This window comes from Pseudophryne corroboree, chromosome 2 (assembly GCF_028390025.1).
Source record: "Pseudophryne corroboree isolate aPseCor3 chromosome 2, aPseCor3.hap2, whole genome shotgun sequence".
Taxonomy (NCBI): domain Eukaryota; kingdom Metazoa; phylum Chordata; class Amphibia; order Anura; family Myobatrachidae; genus Pseudophryne; species Pseudophryne corroboree.
The window spans coordinates 582,715,245-582,721,403 of record NC_086445.1 but is presented as its reverse complement, the minus strand read 5'-3'; the positions used below and the strand labels follow the sequence as shown (position 1 = coordinate 582,721,403).

The 6,159-nt window shown below is 43.9% G+C and overlaps 2 pseudogenes; one reads left to right on the top strand and one right to left on the bottom strand.

Annotated features, from left to right (window-relative positions):
- Window positions 1-5,060: 5,060 nt before the first annotated feature.
- Window positions 5,061-5,179, bottom strand: LOC135054385 (5S ribosomal RNA; annotated as a pseudogene).
- Window positions 5,180-5,667: 488 nt separating this feature from the next.
- LOC135051600 (5S ribosomal RNA) lies at window positions 5,668-5,786 on the top strand (annotated as a pseudogene).
- Window positions 5,787-6,159: the final 373 nt, after the last annotated feature.

Genomic DNA, 6,159 nt, shown 5'->3' with positions numbered 1-6,159 from the left:
CTGCCCGAGGGGTCTCGGCATTACAACTCTGCCGAGCAGCTACGTGGTCGGGGGGAGAACACGTTTGTAAAATTCTACAAATTTGATACCCTGGCTAAAGAGGACCTGGAGTTCTCTCATTCGGTGCTGCAGAGTCATCCGCACTCTCCCGCCCGTTTGGGAGCTTTGGTATAATCCCCATGGTCCTGATGGAGTCCCCAGCATCCACTAGGACGTTAGAGAAAATAAGATTTTACTTACCGATAAATCTATTTCTCGTAGTCCGTAGTGGATGCTGGGCGCCCATCCCAAGTGCGGATTGTCTGCAATACTTGTACATAGTTATTGTTACAAAAAAATTGGGTTGTTATTGTTGTGAGCCGTCTGTTCAGAGGCTCCTACGTTGTCATACTGTTAACTGGGTTCAGATCACAAGTTGTACGGTGTGATTGGTGTGGCTGGTATGAGTCTTACCCGGGATTCAAAATCCTTCCTTATTGTGTACGCTCGTCCGGGCACAGTATCCTAACTGAGGCTTGGAGGAGGGTCATAGGGGGAGGAGCCAATGCACACCACCTGATCCTAAAGCTTTATTTTTGTGCCCTGTCTCCTGCGGAGCCGCTAATCCCCATGGTCCTGACGGAGTCCCCAGCATCCACTACGGACTACGAGAAATAGATTTATCGGTAAGTAAAATCTTATTTTTTAAGGACTGAGTTTTACTTACAGTAGTATATTACTCAGTTTTCTGTTCTGTGTGAAATTATCCTTCAGCAGTAGTTATGGCTGCCTGCCATGTACTTTTGTAATTAAGAAGGAAGGGAAAGCTATGTGACAGCTTTTCAAATTAACTTAATACATGTCAGCTGAAATCTCCAGTATAAAAAGAGATCACTTATAATATGTGCTTATTTTTCTCTAGAGGGTAGCAGAAAAGTTAATAACAATGATTTTCAAATCATCTCTGTATCAGATGGGACATCTGAATTAAAAAATAAACTGTGCATTTATTTTTAATTATGCAAATCATGCAAATTTTGACTGCAGCTGACCTTTATTGTTTAAGTTCACATACACAGTTATGATACAGTACTGTATGATTATTAGAGTAATATTGTTATTATCATTCATAAGTATAATACATATTTTATTTGTACAGTGGAAGTCTTTAAATGGTGTCAGTGAGCCTACGAAAAAGGGCATGGTCACATTATCACAGGGGCCATACCCCCATCGCAAAACACCCTTTCATTACTGCATGCCCAACTGACTAGTACATGTAACAAATGTACAATGCTGTTTTTCAAAGCAGAGGTGAATGGAGCATGCTTACCAACCTACCGTTGCTTAGGATAACATTAGGCAGGACGGGATGAGGTTAATAAACCGCCTGTCGAGATCCAGGTGTTCAGGATACTGATGCCAGAATCCCGACAGGTGACGGAATGCCGGCGTTCAGAATCCCGACTGCAGCCCGGTATTCCCACTCGAGTGGTGGGTCCACACCACCACTTGAGTAGGAATATAACCTAGCCTGAACCGTGGCAAGTGCAGCCAGCCCGCGAGGGGACTCGCTGCCTCACTGCTGGGATTCCGGCTGACGGGATTGACAGCGGCATCCCATCTCACGGTCTCCTGTACGCGTTCTAGCAGGACAGAAGCCTTGAATCTAGACTGAATTGCCCAAAGAGGGTCAGTTGGGAGACAGGAACCTGAACATTTAGTGGCATAAAATGTTACATTTGGCTTAACACCTGCTTTACGTGTGCACCTTGAGAGATCTAGATTTTTCAATTCTCAATTCACTACGGAGACAACATAGAAATCAAGCATGCAATGTATGTGAATGCGGATCAATGGGAGTCTTCTATGATTATGCACTGTACTCTCTCTTGGGACCTGCTTTTTCACATAACAACTCCCCTGGGAATCGGAAAGACTTTGGTGCCCTAGATCAAAAAGTAAATAAATAAATTAGTGTCAATGTATATATTTAAAATAACAACACTGATGTTTGTGCATTTGTAATCAGGTATTTTGGAGGAATCAGTCCATGTGCCTCATTTCTTTATATTGTTTTAATATTTAATTTTAATTGTATTGCTCACTGTGTCATAACTCTGAAAGGCCCAGTTTTTTGTAGGTCAGAACAATTTGCTGACCTCAAGAGGCAGAGGAAGCCCTAGGCATAGGTAGCAGAGGCAAATGCCTAGGGGCATCTGGAAAAGTCTAGCGGAATCTGGGAAGGCTGAATATCTAAGCTCTGCTGCGGAAGCTATAGATTTCAGAAGCACAGCTGACAGTGGCTGCCCTGCAATAGATGTACAGACTTCATGCACTGCTGCGCAGTTGCAGCAGAGAAGCAGCAGCATAATAAACCCTTACAGCACAGCACCGATCATACAGCTGCTTCAGTCAGGAGCGTAGCCAGAACTTTGTGAGCTCCATGGCAACAATTTGAAGGGGTCTCTTGCCCACTACGTCTAGAGAGACACCACTCTGCAGCAGTTGTTAATTTTATGCCCCATAGTAGAGCCCTAGTTTATTTTCTAAACCATAGTAATGCCTAAGTTAATGTTATGCCCCATAATAGAGTCCTAGTTTATGTAAACCATAGTAGTGCCTTACAGATGTGTCCTCATAAATCTTTGGTACGCATCGCAGGCTGTAAATACCGACTGCCGGGATCCCGTACCCAACCCGTATAAAATTATAGGGTCTGTTAACCACATGTGGCTGAACAATGCCATTGCATTGGCTTAGTTAGTGGCAGTGGCAGGACAATCATTGTGGTGCTAAAGCACCAAAAGAGCTTGCTCCTATGGCTTGATGTAAAATGATTCAGCATCTTCTTTCTGCTGTTATGACACATTAACCTGGAAACTGTATCAATTACTGAAAAGTGCACCTAGAATAAGGCTAATTGGCCAATATATTGTGGGCGCGTCGGTGGGTGTGTACCAGCGATGGGATGCGGTCAAGATCCCGCCAGACGGAATCCCGGCGGTCAAAATATCGACACCGGAATCCCAACCGGCACAATTCCGACATATTCTCCCTCCGTGGGTGTCCACGACACCCATAGAGGGAGAATAAATTAGTGTGGCGAGCGTAGCGAAGCACCGTGCCCGCGGCGTGGTGAGCGCAGCGTGCCCGCGGCGTGGTGAGCGCAGCGAGCCCGCAAGGGACTGAGTTCCGCTCGACACCCCTGTCGGGATTGTGATGGTCGGGATTCCGGTGTCAGTATTTCAACCGCCGGGATCCCATCCAGCAGGATTACGTATTGATCCCCCAGTGATATGTCTCCAAACAATGTCATTCACAGACATATCGCATTGGCCCTGCAGCACAGCCAGTAGCCAATATATCTGCAGATATTTCAGCACATCGTGCTGTGTGTATGGGTGGTCTGCCAACCAACCGTACACTTGCTGTGGGAGCCAATGTCACAGTTGGGTGGGCAAATTCAATTGCCTGCACAACTGCATGACAGGCACCGACATATCGAGCAGTACTTACTTAGATGGGCCGCTCGGTCTGTGCGATGGTCTACCATCATATCAGGTGTTTACCCTGCCCAAGTGCACACTAACAGTGGCAATGAATTTTAATGCATTTAAAATTGAAAGCAAACTAAAATTGCTTATAAACCATACTTGCCTAGGGAAGCAGTTAGCTTTCCAACAGATGGGATCCTGTCGATAAATATACAGATGCCAGGATCCCAGAGGAGGATGCAATGCTGGCGTCTGCATACTAACGCTGCACGGGATGCCGGAGTCACATTACCGACAGTCAACATCCCAATCGTCCTCATAGCGGGATGTGCTGGCATCCTGCCGCGGGGGGGGTGGGGGGGGGGGGCAGACGGTGTTAGGTTTAGGCGGGAGAAGGGGAGTTAGCGTTAAGGAGCAGGGACAGGAAGGGTAGGGTTTGGGACCATGGAGGGAGGGTTAGGTTTAGGCACTGAAAGCGGGAGTGTTAGGTTTAGGCAGCGGGGAAAGGAGGGATAGGGTTAGGCACCAAGTGGGGGTGGTTAGGGTTAGGCACCACCAGGGAGGGTTAGGGTTAGGCACCCCCAAAGGAGGGATAGCATAGGGAAAAGGTTAGGGTTAGGGACCTTAATGGGGGGCTGTCGGGATTCTGCTGGATGGGATGCCACTGTTGGTATAATGACAGCCGGCATCCCATCCATCTGCAAATCATACTGATCCCCTTGCCTATACTAAAGGGGTCTATTTACTAAACCTTGGATGGAGATAAAGTCGCTGGAGATAAAGTACCAGCCAATCGGCTCCTAACTATCATTTTTCAAGTACAGCCTGTGGAATAGCATTTAGGAGCCGATTAGCTGGTACTTTATCTCCAGCCACTTTATCTCCATCAAAGGCTTAGTAAATAGATGCCTAAAGTCACAAATGTTGAGTGTTTCTCCCAGAAGAGTAGGCCACCCTCCCGCATCCTGTCTACTTCACAATATCAAAATTCACAAGTCAGAGGTAAGTATACGTACAACTTAGATAAAGAAAAGAAGACTCTTGGGTGGGCGCACTCTTATTTGTTCGGTAATTACCGTGTCAAGTTTAGTTAGAATAAAACATAACTTTTAATTGTATATATCGTTAAAATAAATTGGTATCACACAGACAATAGCAAGGGGAAATATTCAAGAAAACAATGACATGGAAGTCACATTCTAGGATTTGCAATTTCTAATCGAGATCAAGCAGTTTAAACATCAGTAAAAGTAATTTTTATGCAAAATTATTTTTATATAAACAAATATAGTGTATGTTCTGGTCATCACTAATCTCAAGTGAGTTGGGAGTGTAAGACATGGATTGTTGTTACACCCTTTTGCCCTGACCAGTACAGATAAAACTGTGTTGATAGGGCCACAATGAGCCAATTGGCACATGGGAGAGCCTCAAAGCAATTTTGATGGTACCGTATAAATGACTGTACCGCGTAAATACTCATGACAGGTTCATAACACAAAATATCAAGGGGCAGTGATCGCAGAAAAGTGGTGATTCTGCTGGTGGTGTTGGATTGATGTCAACATCCTATTCATTCATAAAGCTCTACAACACTTGGTATTCCCTGGAGGTCTCCCTTCCAAGTACTAACCCAGCCAAACACCTTTTGGCTTCCAAGATCAGATGAGATTGGGCATATTCAGTGTGGTATGATAGTAGTGAGACTGGACTGGGTTGTTGAAACACTTATGAGAGTGCACCTAAATTGAAAAAAGTTTCAGGAGGATACTAGGTTCAAGATAAGTCATCAAGAGTGTAAAGCAATGATACCAGTTAGTTGTTTTTACTGGATTTTGAATTATCAATGTGCCTTAGTTATTTTAATAGAGAGAATTAACTAGCCTTGGATTGATCACACCCATATATATATATATATATATATATATATACTGCTTTTTAGTGATACTCTTTTCACAATTCTGTGTCGTATACTTTGATTACAGCAGGTTAATATAATATATTATATTGGATTTACTTTTCTTTCTGCACTTATTCAGTGGACTCTCATCTGTGATCCAGGGGAATTTACCTGCCTAACACAGACAGCAGATCCACTGTGCTTTACATTCTTGATGACTTATCTTGAACCTAGTATCCTCCTCAAACTTTTTTCAATTTAGGTGCACTCTCATTGATGTTTCAACAGTCTCTCTACTATCATACCACACCGAATATGCCTGATCTCATCTGATCTTGGAAGCCAAACGGTGTTGGGCTGGGTTAGTACTTGGAAGGGAGACCTCCAGGGAATACCGAGTGTTGTAGAGCTTTATGAACGAATAGGGTTTGACATCAATCCAACACTACTGTAACAGCAGAATCACCACTTCTCTTCTTTCACCTTCTGCAATTGCTATCCTTTGATATCATAAGATATGAACCTGTCGTGAGTATTTACGCGGTACAGTCATTTATACGGTACCATCAAAATTGCTTTGAGGCTCTCCCATACAGTTTTATCTGTACTGGTCAGGGCTAAAGCGTGTAACAACAATCCATGTCTCCCAACCCACTTGAGATTAAGGGTGACCAGAGCATACACTATATTTGTTTATATAAAAATAATTTTGCATAAAAATTACTTTTACTGATGTTTAAACTGCTTGATCTTGAGTAGAAATTGCAAATCCTAGAATGTGAC